Here is a 19013-nt window from a genome sequence, read left to right as displayed (position 1 = left end):
TTGACACTGAAGACGGAATAATAATGGTAGAGGTCCATGAGGATGTACTACTACCTTTAAGTTGTTCTATCCCGACCATTTTTTTTTTTTTTACTCTGGGATTCCGCTTTTACGGTAAGCACCCCTTATAGGCATTTGAGTATCACTATGGTATAGTAGGAAGAGTAAATGGCCTGGAGATTCAAATCTCTGGGTTCTCTTCTCAGCCTTGCAATCAAGTTGCTGGGTGTCCTTGTGGAAGTAACTATTATAATCTAACATAGAGTGACCAAAACAGGAAAAATGACCTATCATAGTCTCTTGATGTATTAATTTTACTTTAAAAGTAAATAAACATAAATGGCCACATAAATATTTTAGGCAAGGCACTTAATAGTTGTTGTTTTCTTCCCTGAAATTTAGATTAAATGGTAAATAAGTTCTAAAGCTTAATGATTCATTGAATTTATTCATGGTTAAATAACGAGTTCCAGAGAAAGTTAGATGGATCGCAAATCAAATTTTCTTCCATCAGAATGTTGTTATGAGATTATTTTGTGTTATAATGCCACTTACCCTCTTTTTAACACATCTGCTGTACTGATGGAAGACAGGGAAAAAGAACCAGGGTAGAGAAACTTAGGTTGTCAATTATCAACAGCAAAAATGGCAAATTCTGTCTCTAGTGACTACTCGCCCAAAGTGCACGTTTTTCTCACAGAAAGTGCATGCTGAAGTCCATTGAAATGTTAGAGAAGTTCATTTTATGTTTAAAGCGTGGGAAACAATGCAAACCTATGTATTATAACAATACTCACTAAGATATCAAATTACTGTGATCTTTCCAAAATAATGTAAATAAATACAGAGGTTCATTAAAATTAGCAGCACACAACTGCAATATATACTGAGCAACTCATGCGAATTTTCAAAATTAAAATATTTAAACTGGGTGATGTAGGTAGGGGATGCAAAGGCATAATTAAGCAAAAGAGGGTGGTATTGATTCCAGCCTTGGGGAACTCGCTAGGGATCTGCTCTAGGACAGTAGTTTTCAAAAGTTGTAGGACAGATAAATATCTTTTTTAAAATGTTATGTTAACCGGAGAGCAAAATTATTTGGTTGAAGCTAAGCATGAGGGACTGGAGCTCTCCATTGGCACACATGCTTTGCTCCCAACTTCTACCCCTGAGAATCCTTCAAGGAGCACTTGGAGGTAAGATATCAGGATATTTAAACATATTACAGGGGCTGAGCCATAAAAGATCACTTCCAGATTTAAGTGTTGAATATAGTAGCTGAAATTTTGTAATATAAATATTAAATACAGCATTTGGGTATAGAAAACAATATACATATTTGAGGAGACATGGGTGAAGGTATATGTGAAAATAATATTGGGGTTTTATTACATGCTTGGCTTGAAAGAATAAGATGCTCATCCAGACGTAAAGATCATATGCGATATTAAGGCAAATATATAGAAGCCATTATTCAAAATAAGTTAATAACACCTTGCTTTCATGATGTATCCTAATATGATGATGAGTTCTATGAAGTAAGTAAAGAAAGAACAGGAAGTGTGATCCCAGCAGAGGGACTGCAATAGACAAAAATACAGAAGCAGGAAATTTGTTGCTTGTTTGGGAAACTAATTTCCTTTGGGTGCCTGGATGAGGAGTCACAAAAGCAAAGGCTGGGAAGAAAGGAAATTTCCTCTTAGCCATTTTAAGGAATTCAATATGACCTTAAGGCTTCGAGAAGCCTTTAAACAAAATAGCTGGTTTTTCTTTTAAACCACTTTCAAAAGAATCTAAACCCATGCCACCAAATATCATAACACAGCGTCATTTAGAATATTAACACATATGTTATTTTAAATTTTCTAATAGCCATATTTTCTATCCAAACTTTATTTCAAATTGAAAAATTAACAGCCAAAAGGCAGCTCAAAAATTTTTGGAAGCATTTCTACAAAAAAAGTTCTGTCCAGGCACTTTTTTTTCTCTATTTTTTAAAAAAATGTTACATTCAAAGAATATTAGAGGTCCCCATATACTCCCCACCACCCTCGCTCCATTCCTCCCACATCAACTACCTCTTTCGTCATCATGAGACATTCATTGCACTTGGTGACTACATTTTGGTGCACTGCTGCACCACATGGATAATGGTATACATTGTAGTTTACACTCTTTCCCAGTCGACCCAGTGGGCCATGGCAGGACATACATTGTCCAGCATCTGTCCCTGCAGTACCAACCAGTACAACTCCAAGTCCTGAAAATGCCCCCCCGCGTCATAACTCTTCTTCCCTCTCCCTACCCTCAGCAGCTACCAGGGCCACTTTCTCCACATCAATGCTACAATTTTTTCTAAAACTAATCACAATATTTCCATAGTAGAATATCAGTAAGTTGACTCTAATCCATACTCTATTCCTCCATCTTATGGACCGTGGGATGGTTATGTCCACTCCATCTCTATATTGAGAGGGGGTTTAGATTCCACATGGATAATGGATGCAACTCTCCTGCTTGCAGTTGTAGGCACTCTTGGTTCCCTGGTGAGGCACTTTTATCTCATCTAATCCCAAGACAAACTCAATTGCTCCTTCAGTGTTCAGAAAGATAAACTGATGAACACATATTAGTTAAATGACATAATAAAGTATTGTTAGATATAGTCTATGTTATAATTTCCCATGTATAACCATACTCTATATTTCAACTCAAATTTTAATTTTAGAGAAGTTTTAGAATATAGAAAAATAATATCAAAGTATAGGAGATTCCCATAGTACCCACACACACCCACATGCACATTTCCCCCTATCGTTCACATTAGTGAGGTACATTTGTGACAACTGATGAACCAAATTGAAACGCTGCTGCTATTAAAGGTCTACAGCTGATAGTTTACACTTCGCACTGTGCAGTTTTATAGGCTTTGACAAACATATTGTATAATATGCATCTGTCATTGCAGTAACACACAGAATAATTCCAATGCGCTGAAGTTGCCCTGTGTTCCACCTATTCATCCCTATTCATCTCTATTCATCTCTTCCCCTGCCCTCTGAACATAGGAGCTTGCATATCAATATCTAAATCTAAATTGTGGTTGATGAATCACTGAAACCGGGACAAGAGTAATACAGTTTGCATGACTGTAACTACACTGAATTGAGAAACACACCTGAGCCCTCCTCACAAGACCCTTGAATGATCCAATGCCATTGCTGACCTGAAAGAATGAATCATGTATCCATCATTACCCTTTCCTTTACTTATAAAAACCCTAATTCACATCCTCACTTTGAACTGGTTTTGTAAAGATTCCCCCAGTTACGTGCTTGTGCACTCACAGTAAATCAACTTCCAATTGAGCGACTTGTTTCTCCTTTGTGACTCTGGATCGGATGGGCCCTGCTATTGGAAAGAGCCATGTGTGCAGAATCAGGAGCAGTAAAACAACATTCTGCACCTCAGTTTGAAATAAGTATTTGGAAATACGATGATTATGAGTAAAAATAATCATTTTCTGGAAAGATAGAAAAGGATTGCCCACAGATCTGCTTTGTTACAGATAAAATAAATCTATCAGTGGGAATGGATGTGGCTCAAGCAGTTGGGCACCCACCTCCCACATGGGAGGTCCTGGCTTGGGTTCCCAGTGCCGCTTAAAGAAGACAAGCAAGACAGAGAGCTGAAGCAACAGACTAATGCAGTGAACTGATGCAATGGGATGGTGCAATGAAATGACACAAGATGATGCAACAATATAATGCAATGAGGAGACACAAGATACACAACTAGTAGGGAGTGGATATGGCTCAAATGACTGGGTGCCTCCATCCCAAATGGAAGGTCCTGGGTTGGGTTCCCAATGGGTGCCTTCTTAAAAAAAAGAAGAGAAGCAGATACAGAGAGCACAAAACAAAGAGATATAAAGAGCAGACAGCTCATGCAAACTATGAGGGGGGATAAATAAACTTTTTTCAAAAGAAGAAAAAAAGATTATCATTAGTAAATTTTTGATCCAGTCATAGTTTCTTCCTTTTAATTTTAATTAGTGTACTGAAGTCCTTGTTAGATATATCATGGCAAGATTCAGGAAGTGGAATTCAGAAAATCTTTAACTGGCCCACTGAGGGTAGAACAATCTCTCAGGGAAACCTGTGTACTTTTCTTCCAAGAGGTTACCAGTACATCTATCTCACCTCACCAGCTATATATACAGGTCAAGGAGGTTTGTTTGAGAAAGATAGCGATGGAATAACAGTATGTGTTTAATACTATTGCCTTCATTTATGGAATGGTCTAAGCAAGCAAGAGCTTTAATTGGTATCTTGAACTTTTGGCCATCTTGGGAGTGGATGAATTTATAAGATAGAGGGACAACTATGGGAAGAAAAGAGAGAAATGGCTTATCAAGTTCTCATTTACCTGGAAATATCATATAAAGTAGCCAAGAAAGTAGTCATTTATTTTGATTGTATACTCCACACCATGTTTTGTTCAGACTTGAAAGAGTCTTCAAGAGATTGGGTCAGGGGAAAAAATATCTTGCCTTATATATTTGTGCATTTCCCATCCTGTGCAATCAGGAGGTGATTCCTGAGGCTTTCCCTGAATTCGCTTCAGCATCTTAGTTTTTCAATAACTAGTAGCAACCTACCAAGTTCCCATGGAGCAGAAGGGTAAGAAAAAAATCCTACATAATACAGGGAGGTAATAGGGAGTGGTGTATGCATCATATTCAGAAGACCTTGGTTTGAAAGGTCACCCACACACATTTGTTGTGGTGTACCTGAGGACAAAAGTCATTTCACCCTTTAAACCTTACTTTTCTTTACCTGTGTAATGTAACTTTAAAGAAATGCTTACCTCACAAGTTTGTTTGAGGATTAAATGAGATTTTTAATGAGATGATGTCTCAATACAGTGTTTGACACAAATAAAGCACTCAGTAATTTTTAATTAAATCAGAATATCAAGTAATTAGAGACACCATGACTAAATGCTCAATTAGAGGCTGGTGACCCTATGGCAAAGCCCTTTCTAGTCATCATGGCTGCCTAAAGTTAGAATGGGTTATCTGAACAGGCAATGGATACTGGCAATGTTCAAATAAAATCTGATTACTAGGCTAGTTTATACAAGGGATCTTGAAGCATTGCATGAATGGTTGACAACCAAGCTTATCCTTACCACCATCTAATTTCTTCTACCTTATTTTTCTTTAGCTACAATTTCATGGATTTTCCCGACATATTTTTATCAAGTCCCTATCTTTGCAGGCTGTCATGAGACTTTTTTGAAACACAGCCTTGTGTAAATGAATACATAAGTATATAAACACATAAACCTGTTTTTAAAACTATGATATATGGCATTGGGCCTGGGCCTTAAAAGCTCTGTATTCATTATGTGTAATGAAATTTGTAGGCAAGATTTGGTAGAGAAGGTCCGCTTTCAAGGAGTCCAATGCAATAAACATAAGCCACAAATTCCTTGCATTGACAGTTTTCAGGCTACTATTTTGTGAATGGGCGTTTTTAAAAACTTTTTATTGAAGTTTATCATTCATATATGAACATTGTAAACAATAAGTGCATAGTGTAAGTTGTGAACTTACAACCAATCATGCATATCATCCTGTAGAGCTCCCATAGCTCACCCCACCACCATCACCTTGCATTGCTGTGAAACAGTTGTTTCAAACTATGAAAGGGCATCATCAAATCACTACTAACTATAGCAAATATCTTATATTTGGTATATTATTCCTACAGCCCACATGGTTAATGACACGCTGTAGTAGTATTTTACACTTGTTATAGTTCATGAAAGAATGTTCTCAAATTTGATCTGTAACCACAGCCTATCTTCTACCACAGGATTCATTGTGTTATACAGTCCCACGCTTTGTATGATTCATTTAAAGTGTACATTCAGTAGCTCTCATATTCATCACAAAGTTGTGCTTTCATGACCTCAGTCAATTTTAGAACATTTTCATTATTCCAAAAGAAAAAAATCCCTTACCCATTTATACCCGCTATTGCTATCCCTTATAATTGATACAATATCTTGTGATGGTTAGGATAATATGTCAATACAGCCAGGTAATTGTGCACAGTTGTTTGGTCAAGCAAGCACTGGGCTAATTGTAATAAGAGGACATTTATGGACTTTAGTCACCAGTGAGTTTACTGCAAAAATAGCTGATTATATCTTCAACAATCAGAGAGATTGCAGTCAGCAATGCCTGATGCTTTATCCAAGCAGTTGAATGCCTTAAAAGGGGAAGAGATTTCAGCATTGAGACAGAAATTCCTAGCTCATCTTTGGACAGTCAACATTTCCCAGAAACTCAGGAAGGAGCTTTACTGGACTTTCATCAGAGTCCCTGGTTTGCAGCCTGCCTGTGGGACTCGTGCACCACCACGGCTACATGAGAGACTCATAAAATCTCTTACTATTGACAGATAACTCCTTTTGATTCTGTTGCCCTAGAGAACCCTAATAAATACATGTCTTATTTGTCATTGCTGCAAAAATACTACAATTTTACTGTAAACTACCATTCATTATTTTTTATTTAACAAATAGATTATAGTGATACATATTAATAAAGTATGAATCCATCCAAAGTGTACAATCAATGGTATCAGTATAATCACATAATTGTACACTGGTCACTTCAATTTTAAAATATTTTCATCATCCCAGTAATAATAACCATGCTAAAAACAAAAACAAGCCAACCAAACAAAACTCATTACTTCTCAATCTTTCTATGCTTCTACTACCATACATAGCTGCTATTCTGTTTCCTTCTCTCTAGTTTATTTGTATTTATGTTTTGTAAAACCAGTTTTATATATGTAATATTGGCCATATTCATATTTCACATGAGGTTTCACTATGTTATACAGTTCCATGTTATATTTTTTAGCTTTACTTCTAGTTATATACATGCCTTTAGTTTTTCCCTTTTAACCACTGTCATACCCATACTCTAGCTCTGCTAGTCACAAACACCAGGATGTGGTCTCACCATTTCCATTTATTTCCAAAGATGTACAAACAACCTTTTCACAAAATCTGCACAGATTAACCATCAGCTTTCCATTCTCTACCCTCATTCAATTTTCTGGTGACTTATATTCAAATTAAGAATTCAATGTATTTACATAAAATATTTACTTCATAATAGTGCAATCATACATTATTTGTCCTTTTGTGTCTGGCTTGCTTCACTCCACATAATGTCCTCCAAATTCATCCATTTTATCCTATGCTTCAAGACTTCGTTTCTTCTTACTGTTGCATAATAGTCTATCACGAGTATACACCACAAATATTCTCTCATGTGTATTCATCAGCTGATGAACCTGGGTTATTTCCAACTTTTGGCTATCATGAATAATGCTGCTCTGAATATCAGTGTGCAGAAGTATATTCATGTCACTGCTCTTAGATTTTCTTGGTGTGTAACTAGAAATGGTATTGCCAGGTCACATGGCAAGTATATAATCAACTTCCTTAGGAACTGCCAAACAGTCCTCGACAGTGGACAGAACATTCTACTTTCCCACCCCAGGGATTAAGCATTCCTCTCTCTCCATATCCTCTCCAATATTTAGAGTTTTTGACTGTTTAACAGTGGCCAGGCTAATAAGTGTGAAGTGAAATCTCACTGTAGTTTTGATTTGCATTCCCTAATCTCTAGTGATGTTGAACATTTTTTCATATGTTTCTTCACCATTTGCATTTCTTCTTTGGATAATAGCCTTTTCATATCTTTTGCCCATTTTTTGATCAGGTAGTTTGTCTTTTTATTGTTGAGTTGTATGTTCTCTTTATATATCATGGATATTAAACCCTTATTGGATATGTGATTGCCAAATATGTTCTCCCATTGATTCGGCTGCCTTTTAATCCTTTTGACAAATTCCTTTGAAGAGAAAAGGTGTTTAATTTTGAGGTGGTTCCATTTAGCTATTTTTTTTTCTTTAGTTGCTTGTGCTTTGGGTGTAAAGTTAAAGAAACTATCACCTACCATAATATTTTGAGGATATTTTCCAAATTTTCTTCTAGGAGATTTATTGTTGTCACTTTTATCTATAGGTCCTTGATCCATTTTGAGATAATTTTTGTATATGGTGTGAAATAGGGATCCTCTTTCTTTCTTTTGGCTATGGATATGCAGTACTCTCAGCAATATTTGTTTAATAGACTCTTCTGGCCCAGCTGGGAATACTTAATAGCCTTGTCAAAAATCACTTGACTAGGTCCAAAGAGAAAATGTGGCATTGGTGTGGGAATGGTGGCCATGGTGGCTGCTGGGTGTGGGGAATAGGAGGAAGAGATGAGATGGGGAGGCGTTTTAGGGACTTGGAGTTGTCCTGGGTGGTGCTTCAGGGACAATTACCGGACATTGTAGATCCTCCCAGGGCCCACTGGATGGAACGTGGGAGAGTATGGGCTATGATGTGGACCATTGACCATGAGGTGCAGCGATGCCCACAGATATACTTACCAAATGCAATGGATGTGTCATGATGATGGGAGAGAGTGTTGTTGTGGGGGGAGTCGTGGGGTAGAGGCGGTGGGGTTGAATGGGACCTCATATTTTTTTAATGTAATATTTTTTAAAAATGAATTAAAAATTTTTTTTTAAATCACCTGACTATAGAAGTGAGGGTCTATTTCTGAGTTCTCAATTAGGTTCCATTGATTACATTGTCTCTCTTTATGCCAATTCCATGCTGTTTATACCACTGGAGCTATGTAATATATATTAAAGCAAGGAAATAAGAATCCTCCAACTTTGTTCCCTTTAAAGACATTTTTCGCTCTTTGTAGTCCATTGCTCTTTCAAAGAAATTTGATTGTTCGCTTTTCAATTTCTGCAATAAAGTCTGTTGGGATTTTCACTGGGATTGAGTTAAATTGGTAGATCAGTTTGTACAGAATTTATGTCTTAACAATGTTTAGGTCTCCAATCCACGAGCATGGAATGTAACTCCATTTATTTAAGATTTTCTGATTTCTTTTAGCAGTGTTTAGTGGTTTTCTGAATACAGGTCCTTTATATCCTTAAGTTTATTCCTATACGTTTGATTGTTTTAATATTATAAATGAAATTTTTTTCTGAACTTTCTCCTCAGATTACATTTCAGTATTTATAGAAATGCTATTGGTTTTTGCATATTAATATTCTATTCCACTACTTTGCTGAGCTCGTTTTAAATTCTAGTTATTTTGTTGTGAATTTTTCAAAGTTTTCTAAATATAGGATCATATCATCTGTGAATAGTGAAAATTTTACTTCTTGCATTCTTACTTGGAAGCCTTTTATTTCTTTATCTAGCCTAATTGCCCTAGCTAGAACTAGTAGACTATTGAATAATAATGGTGAGCTCATGCATCCTTGACTTGTTTCTGTACTCAGTGGGAAAGATTTCAGTCTCACACTATTGAGTACAATGCTAACTGTAGTTTTTTAGTATATGTACTTTTCCATATTGAGAAAGCTTCCTTCTATTTCTATCTTTAGGAGTGTTTTTATCAAGAAATCTTGTTGTATTTTTTCAAATACCTTTCTGTATCAATCGAAGGATCATGTGATTTTTCTTCTTCAATTAACCAATGTGGTTTTCACACAATTGATTTTCTTGTGTTGAACCACCCTTGCATATCTGGGATAAAACCCACTTGATCATGGTATATGATGCTTATAATGTGCTTTTGGATTCACTTTGCAAGTATTCTGTTGTGTATTTTTGTATCTGCATTCATTAGAGATATTTGTCTGTAATTTTATTTTTTCGTAGTGTCTCTATCTGGCTTTGCTATTAGGTGATATTTGAGTTTGGTAGAGTCTTTCTGTGGAATACTTTGGAAGAGCTTGAGCAAGGTTGGTATTAGATCGTCTTTGAATGATTGATAGAATTCACCTGTGAAGGTGTCTGGTCCTGATCTTTTCATCTTTGGGAGGTTTTGGATGACTCTTTCAATGTCTGCATTTTGATTGGTTTGTTGAGGGATTTTATTTCCTCTAGGGTTAGCGTATTTGGTTTCTGTGTTTCTAGGAATTTGTCCATGTCTCGTTCTTTGGCATACGGTTTTTCATAGTATGCTCTTATGAGTTCTCTTATTTCTGTGGGATCAGTGGTAATGTCGCACACTCATTTCTGATTTTATTTATTTGCATCTTCTCTCTTTCTCTTTGTCAGTCTAGCTAAGGTGGTGCCATTTTTGTTGGTCCTTTCAAATAACCATCTTTTGGTTTTGTTGGTTCTCTCTACAGTTTTTTGTTCTGTATTTCATTTATTTCTGTTCTGATCTTTATTAATTATTTCCATTGGCTTTGTTTTGCATTAGTTTGCTGTGTTTTTTTCTTGTTCTTCTTGGTGTGCAATTAGAACTTTAATTTTACCTCTTTCTTCTTTTTTAATTTAAGTATTGAGGGGTATAAATTTCCCTCTCAGCCCTGCCTTTGTGGTGTCCCTCAGGTTTTGATATGCTGTTTTCTTGTTTTCATTCGTATCAAGATATTTGTTGAATTCTCTTGTAATTTCTTCTTTGACCCACAGATAATTATTTATTTTATTTTTTCTCTCCTTATTTTTTTAAATGTTACATTAAAAATTTGAGGTCCCCATACAGCCCCCACCCCCGTCACCCAATCCTCCCACATCAACAACTTCTTTCATCATCGTGGGACATTCATTGCATTTGGTGAATTCATTTTGGAACACTGCTGCACCACATGGATAATGGTTTGCATTGTAGTTTACACTCTCCCCCAATTCCACCCAGTGGGCCATGGTAGAAACTACAATGTCCAGCATCTGTCCCTGCAGAACCACCCAGGACAACTCCAAATCCTGAAAATGCCCCCACATCATATCTCATCTTCCTCTCCCTACTCACAGCAGGTACCGTGGCCACTTTCTCCACATCAATGCTACAATTCCTTCCATTAGTAATCACAATAGTTCCATAGCAGAATATCAGTAAGTCCATTCTAATGCAAACTCTCTTCCTGCAGCCTGTGGACCCTGGGATGGTTATGTTCACTCTACCTCTATATTGAGAGGGGGGCTTAGATTCCACTTGGATGATGGGTGCAATTCTCCTGCTTGCAGTTGTTGGCACTCTTGGCTCCCTGTTGTGGTGGTTGACCTTCTTCACCTCCCTTTTAGCCGGCTGTGGTAAATCCAATGAACCAGAGGGTAGGAGTTGCAAGTCTCTTGAGGCTCAGGGTCTGGCTATCACATGAACAGTCCAGAACTTCAAGTCTCCTGTGTATACACCAACCACAGTGCCAAACACAGGCCCAGTAACAGTAACAGAAGAGGCATGTGTAAGAAGGTCACATCTGAGTCCAACTCCATCACACTCAGAAAAACAATCTCCAAAGTAGGGTCAACTGACATGGCACTGAACTCCAGTGCCATTGCCATGACCGTAGAAATTTTGGGTCTCTGTAGCCCTCAGGAAAACTAATACCTGGGCTTGTATCTACTTTGGCTGTCTCATGGGACCCTGCTGAGGCGTGCATAAATGCAATCCCTCTGATGACCTCCTGACTTTTTTTTGAAAACGCATAGCTATATAAACTCATCTGTCTTTTCCATTTCCCCCTTTTATTCAAGATCGACTGATATTTAAGAGTGTATTGTTTAATCTCCATATATTTATGACTTTCCCCTTTTTCTATCTGTTACTCATTCCCAGCTCTATTCTGTTAAGCTCAGAGACAGTGTTTTGTATAATTTCAATTTTTTAAAAATCGAGACTTGTCTTGTGACCCAACATGTGGTCTATCTTGGAAAAGGATCCATGAACATTTGAAAATAATCAATATCCTGCTATTTTGGGGTACAATGTTCTATAGATATATGTTAGGCCTAGTGCATTTATCATGCTATTCAATCTCTCCATTATCCTCCATCCAGATATTCTATCTAATAATGAGAGTCGTTTATTGAAGCTTCCAACTATTATTGTAGAGACATACTATTTCTCCCTTCAGTTTTGCCTTCAGTGGGTACCTCAGGTATATTGGTATTCTCATGTTAAGTTCCTTAAAATTTTTATGTCTTTCATAAGTGGTGAAAAGTTTTAATCATCATTTCCTCAAATATTTTTTCTGTCCCTTTTCCATTCTCTTCTCCTTCTGGGACACCCATAATATGTAATTTGTGTGTTTCATATTGTAATACAATTCCCTGAGACTCTGCCACATTTTTTCTGTTCTTTTCTCCTCTTTTTCCCAGTTCACATGTTTAGTCCTTGAAATCACTAATTCTTGTCAGGTCTGTTACTTTTCCTTTCAGGCTTTGAAATTGTTCTTTATGCTCACCCAATATCTTCTTAAAATCCTTTATGTCTTTAGTCAAATATTCTTTCAGTTCTTCAAATTGATTTAGGAGAGTAGTGACTATCATTGATTAATTATGTTAATTCCTATAACTCATCAGGATATTTGGCTTGGTCACTTGGCTGGGCCATCTCTTCCTGTTTCCTAGTATGTCTTGTCATTTCTTGCTGATGCCTAGGCATCTGATTATGTTGGTGATTTCACTCTAATGGCCAATTTCTCTTACCTATTTTTTTGTTACAACTCTTCTTTAATATTTGGTTCAACTTATTCTAATTCTTTAAAATTGTCCAGCTTATGTTATCAAATTTGTGACAGGGTCTCACTAATGAGATGTAGATTTTCTTACAGGAGTTAGGATAGAGAGAACCAAAAGCAGGTTTGTCCATTCAATTTCCAGACTAGCCAGCAAATGGCATTCACGGGTGCACCTTTCCACAGAAATGTTTCAAGCTCCTTTTCCCTGTGCTTTAGTCTGACCAAAGGTGAGATTTAAAGTGGTCTCTGCTGGCCAACTTCATTGAAGAATAGTATCCTGAATCCACCTCCCCTTTCCCTTGTAACAACTGACAGGAAGATGCCTGTTCCCCTTCCAGTTAGCTGTAGTCAGCCAGGAGTTTTACCCCAGGTTGATATCTTGGGTATGGGGGAGGAGAGCCCTTCAGGACTTCCGCATGGGTTTGATAACTCACATTTGTTGATTTGGCTTCTTCTTCTCTTTGGCCTTCAACTTCCTGGGAGTTGTGAACCACTGTCCTGGTCTGCTGACCCTGAACATAGTTTCCTCAGACATCTATTGGCTTTTTCTCCATTGTTTATGTGAGAGAGTTGAGCCCTGCCTGCCTAATCTTGTCTAATCTTATGCCATCTTCCCAGAATTTTTCCTCACTCACTTTTGAAAGACGGTTTTGCCAGATTCAGAATTCTCAGTTGGCAGCAATTTACATATGTCTACCCATAGCCTTCTTTGTTTGTGAGGGAAAATGGTGCTTAATCTTATTGCGGTTCCCTTGTATGTCACATGTTGCTTTCTCTCTGGGGTTTTCAAAGTTCTCTATCTTTGGCATTTGATGATTTGACTAATAACACAATCTTTGAATATATTTTGAAAAGTCCTTGTCTGAAATGTTCTAGGACTGATCGTCCTCATTGATGCTTTCTTTTTATAATATATATATTTTTATTACAGAAGTTGTGAACTTACAAAATGAAAATGCACATATGCAGAATCCCCACATAACCCCCTCACCAACGCAACACACTGTTGTGAAACATCTGTCACAGATGGTGAGACACCATCAAATTACTACCATTAACCACAAACCACAGTCCATAGCATACATTTGGCATATTTCCCCAATACCTCCCATGAATGGGTGTTTTTTTAAGCTATCAACTGAGATTGTATAAGTGTGGATATATAAGTTAATAATTATGCTATTTAATATTGGTTAATTTTGAGTTTTTTAACATTTTCACATGTTATTTTCATCAGCTCCATTTTAAAAATGAGCAAAGTTTTAAGTGTTTTCCCCAAAGTCATGCTGTCGCAAGCAAGTGCCAACAAGTAACTAGTACCAGCATATTCATCTTTGTATATATAACTCATCCAACATCAGATTTTTGGAAGAAGAATGTGCCACCCTGAAAGACTGAAATATCACCATCTACTAGAGATCCTCCCTGATTGAAAGCACTTGTTTACAGTCCAGAGACTATGAAAAGAGGAGGGTAGGCCCTCTTCATAAACTGCCTGTTCACATAAGGATTGAGATTTCCAATTCCATCAAGATGGTTTAATACTGTATGTTAAAGAGCGTCCTTCGTGTAAATGTAAACACTCTGCAAGGGGTTATATTATACATTTAACTACTACCAACCATTAAATTCCCCTTGGAAAAAGTGACAGAGAATTTTATGAAAGAGAGAAATTAGAAGGTTCAAGAAAGTTTTGAATGTGCGGAGATGGTATTTAGACTACATTTTGAGTACCACTATTGAGTTAAGAACTTCTACATTTGTTATCTCTTGGATTCCTTCCTTACATTATTTCTGGTAGCCAAGTTAAACAAAAAGAGAAAGTGAGTATCATAGAAATTAACTTCCTTGACTTAGGGGCAAAGCTGAAATTTAAATCCTCATTTTTTTTTTTTTTACTACTAAAGCTAGGGACAAAGCTGAAATTTGAACCCCTATTCTTTTTTACTACTAAAGCTGACATGAGCTGGGATTTTCATTAATCTTGAGAAAGGGCTGACCCACATTCGCATCTGGGTATCACGAACCTGAGAAGGCCCAAGGTTAACTTATCCATTAAGCACAAAAGTTACAGAGCCTAAGTTTCAAGATATTTTTAGAGATCCATGAAAATGTTTACATTTAGAGGAGTGATGTAACTACAAATGGCAGAGTAGGGAACTCTAGGGCCTTTTCTCTCTACAAATGCAACTAATGTGCTGGCAAAAAATTGTCAGACTCAACTTTTACAGAACATTGTAATCTAGGAGAAAAAATTTACCATAGCCAGGAGAAAGTTTAAAGAAGAAAGAAGCTAGAGTGATGAGGTAAAGGAGTGCTGTGGCATTTTACTTGCCACCCCCTTTACCATCCCATACTCCCCAGACAGGCAAAGGCCATGAAAATAGGAACCTGGACTTCTGTCAAGATTGCTAGTGCTACAGGGAGCAATATGTCCCTTATTCTCAAAGAATTACAGCTGTATGCTTCAACAACTGTGGAAGTTACCCTATGGACCATTACAATGGCTTGCCTTTGTTTCTCTTTACTTGAATCATTTCAGGCCTAAGATGGATCCCCGGGTTGCATTTGTCAAAAGCCTTTGAAGTCAAAAGTATTGGCTGCAGCAGCCTGAAGCAAAGGATGGCTGTCAAGACAAGCTATAGACAGACCAAAAAGCTTGGGAAGGAAGAGGTGGAGAAAGAGATAGGAGAAATAAAATTTTTTAAAAATTTCCACATATATCACAGCATTGAGGAAGGGATGCACTTGTCCAGGATTGGAAGCATGCTCAAAAAAATGCCGGAGAAGGTGGTGGACTTGGCCCAGTGATTAGGGCGTCCATCTACCAAACGGGAGGTCCATGGTCCAAACCCCAGGCCTCATTGACCTGTGCTGAGCTGGTGCATGAGCAGTGCTGATGCACTCGAGGAGTGCTGCACCACACAGGGTTGTCCCATGCGCTAGGAGTGTGCCCTGTTAGTAGAGTCACCGAGCGTGAAAGAAAGTGCAGCCTCCCCAGAAATGGTGCTGCACACATGGTGAGCTGACACAAGACGATGATGCAACAAAAAAAGAAACACAGTTTCCCATGCCACTGACCACAAAAAGGCAGACAAAGAAGACACAGCAAATAGACACAGAGAACAGACAACCGGGGTGGGGTGAGAAGGGGAGAGAAATAAATAAATAAATAAATAAATAAATAAATAAATAAATAAATAAATAAATCTTTTTTAAAATGCCTGAGAAAACCATAACCTTTCACCTCTGTCTGACCTTCAGGCTCTGTGCAAGCAGAAAGTGAAGATACAAGAATGAGTTATAAACAGCCTGTCTGATTAAGCATTGAAGGAGTGCCACAACAGAGAACCAATCTGAAAATACTGGTAGACTATTTCATTCTTTTTATTTCTGTCTTTTTTTGGGTTTAAGCATTTAAAGAAATCTTTATCAAACACTACCTGAATGTTAAGCCAGTGGAATACCCACTTCAAAGGCCAAAAATGACAAAGAAGGGGAGGCAGGGCCAAATGGCATCTGAGTAAGTACACCTTTGCCATCTCTCTTACAAATGACCGGCTGTGTGGTGGTGGAGTCCAGCAGGAGCAGGCTGTTTCTGGAACCTTCAGGGCGGGAAGGGTCTGGACATCGATCTGGTAAGACTGCAGGAGCATTGGTGCTTGCTCGAGGTAGAACTGTGGGTTTCTAACACTGAACATGATAGCTGTGGTAAGGTAAAACCTTTCCCCCTATAGCTAAGAGCCACCACATTCACTGAGAACTGCCAGTCGTAAGGCAGAGACTCCAAGACCTATGTTCCCCAAATACGTGAACCTCAAGCCTGTGTCCCATGAACCACCGTGGCCCACATTTCACAGACCTGCATAACCTGAATCCACATTCTCCTGGGCCTCTGTTTCCCAAGCCCAAAACTCCTGGAAATCCAGCATTGCCCTACCACTCTGGTCAAGGACTCAGTACAGGAGTGGGAGAGTTTAGGTGGGAGGAGCGGGGGGGCCCAGGGAGTATAGTTTTAATTTTCTGGTCACCACCCTTTTAATGAGGTTAGAAGAGCATATCAGCTGACTTGGGGAGAGCCTAGGAAGAGAGGAGAGGTGAATCTGGTGAGAGAGCCCAATTTACCTGAATACTCTGGGATAGGAAAATTGGTCTGGGAGAAGGTGGAATCAGAAAGTTAACTAGCTCCCTTATAGCACACTTCAGAGAGAGGGACAGCAGGATGTGCTTACAGGCTTCCAATAGCATATTTAGAGTTCCTGGCTAAGGGTGGGTTCTCTCTCAAGAAATTAAGAGACATTATTTTCTCAGGTGAGTTGTTTCACCAGGGACCCATTAGAATTTCCTACTGGACCTTCACACAGCCTTCATGCTGCCTTGGGAGAGAGGGAAGTGAGGAAGGGAGAAAAGGGGAAGGTCAGACTCCTAAGCGGTTTATTCAATTGCAAAGAGGATTCTTTACCTGAGACCTTGTCTGGTATTTTTCTTGGTTTGTTTTCTTGAATTTCCTTCCTCTTTATCCCCACTCACCAACCCTTGTTTTCTTTTTCTTTTTTTCCCTTCTCTTGTTCATGCTCTGCTTTTTTTTTCCTTTTCTCCTTCTCCTTCCTTTTTTTTCTTTGTTTTTTTATATTAGTGCTGCAGGCGACATTTCTTATATGATGTGCTTCCTCATCCTCAATTTTCTCTTTTCTGTATGTACTGATTGTGGCTACCAATGCTATCTCCTTTCCTTTATATCATTCTCTCCTCCATCACTTAGTGTTCCTATTTCATTCCACCTATCACTTTTAAGCCCACAGTATTTCTGACTTCTTATCTCTAATACCTCTAATCTGTTTTCTATCATTTATTCACTCTTTATATTATTGTCCTATCTATTCTTTTTCCATCGCTGCTGACCACACTGAACTTTTAATTCATAGTATATTGCCCCCATATTCATTTACTATCTCATTATAGATACTCTATTTTTTACAGTTATAACTATACTGAGCTTACATGAGTTCTATATCCGTTCTCCTAGATTTCACATGGTTCTTCTGCTAACATTCGCTATCAATACCACTATTATATTTTTCTTTTCTTATCCCTTTTGCTTTCTCTGGACCTTATATTTTCCCATGAGTTAACTTAGCCAACAACAAGGAAATAGAATAATAAGAAAAAAGTGACAAAGATAAGATTTAACATGCACACAAAAACAACTAATTAAACCCCATAGTTAGAATAAGAAGATAATCAAAAATATAAACCCAACAAGTTAAAATTGATTACCAGTCACAAAAAAATATAGACCATACCAATAATCAGGAAAATATGGCCCAATACAATGAACAAACTAAAAACCAGGAAGAGAAGTGGAACACCAAACAAGTAATTAAAGCTCTCAAAACATGTATCATGGACCAATTCAATGAAGTTAATGAAGAGATTAATCCTATTAAGAAAACATTGGAGAGAATACAGAAGAAATTATGATCATACACAAAAAGATCAATGATATGATAGGGATCAGTAGCACAATCCAATAAATCAAAAATACACTCTCAACAAATAACAGCAGATTTAAAGGGCCAGAGGAAAGAATTAGTGATGTGGAAGACAGTACATCTGAAATCTAACAGATAGAAGAATTAATTGATAAAAAAAAATAGAAAAAAATCCAGCAGGGACGTAGGGACATGAGTGACAATGGAAAATGTACAAATATATGCATTATAGGTATCCCAGAAGGAGAAGAGAAGGAAATGGAGACAGAAGGTATGTTGAAGAAAATAATGGCTGAAAACTTCCCAAACCTATTGAGGGAGATGCATGTATGTCCAGGAAGCACAACACACCCCAAACAACATAAATCCCAACAGGCATACCAGAAGACATGTACTTGTCAATTTATCCAATGCACCAGACAAAGAGAAAAGACTAAAAACAGCAAGAGAAACGGAACCATCCCATACAAATGAGGCTCCATTAGATTAAGTGTTGAACTCTCATCTGAAACCATGGAGCCAAGAAGGCAGTGGTATGACATAGACAAGGTACTAGAAGAAAAGAATTTTCAGCCAAGAATACTCTATCCAGAAAAGCTAATATTCAAAAATGATGGAGACTTCAAAATATTCACAGATAAACAGAAACCAGGGGGGTATGCCAACAAGAATCTTTCCCTTCAAGAAACACTAAAGGGATTTCTGCAGGAGGATAAAAAAGAAGAGAGACAGAGTTGTAAAAGAGTGTTAGAACAACTAAAACTACAAAAAAGAGAAAAAACATTCAAACAACATAGACAAACACAAATCCAAATAAATTATGGCTAATATAAGAAATTCTTTAAAAATAATAACACTAAATGTCAATGGATTAAACTCAC

Source organism: Dasypus novemcinctus, chromosome X (assembly GCF_030445035.2).
Source record: "Dasypus novemcinctus isolate mDasNov1 chromosome X, mDasNov1.1.hap2, whole genome shotgun sequence".
In the NCBI taxonomy this organism is placed as follows: Eukaryota; Metazoa; Chordata; class Mammalia; order Cingulata; family Dasypodidae; genus Dasypus; species Dasypus novemcinctus.
Note: the sequence above shows the minus strand (reverse complement) of the source record.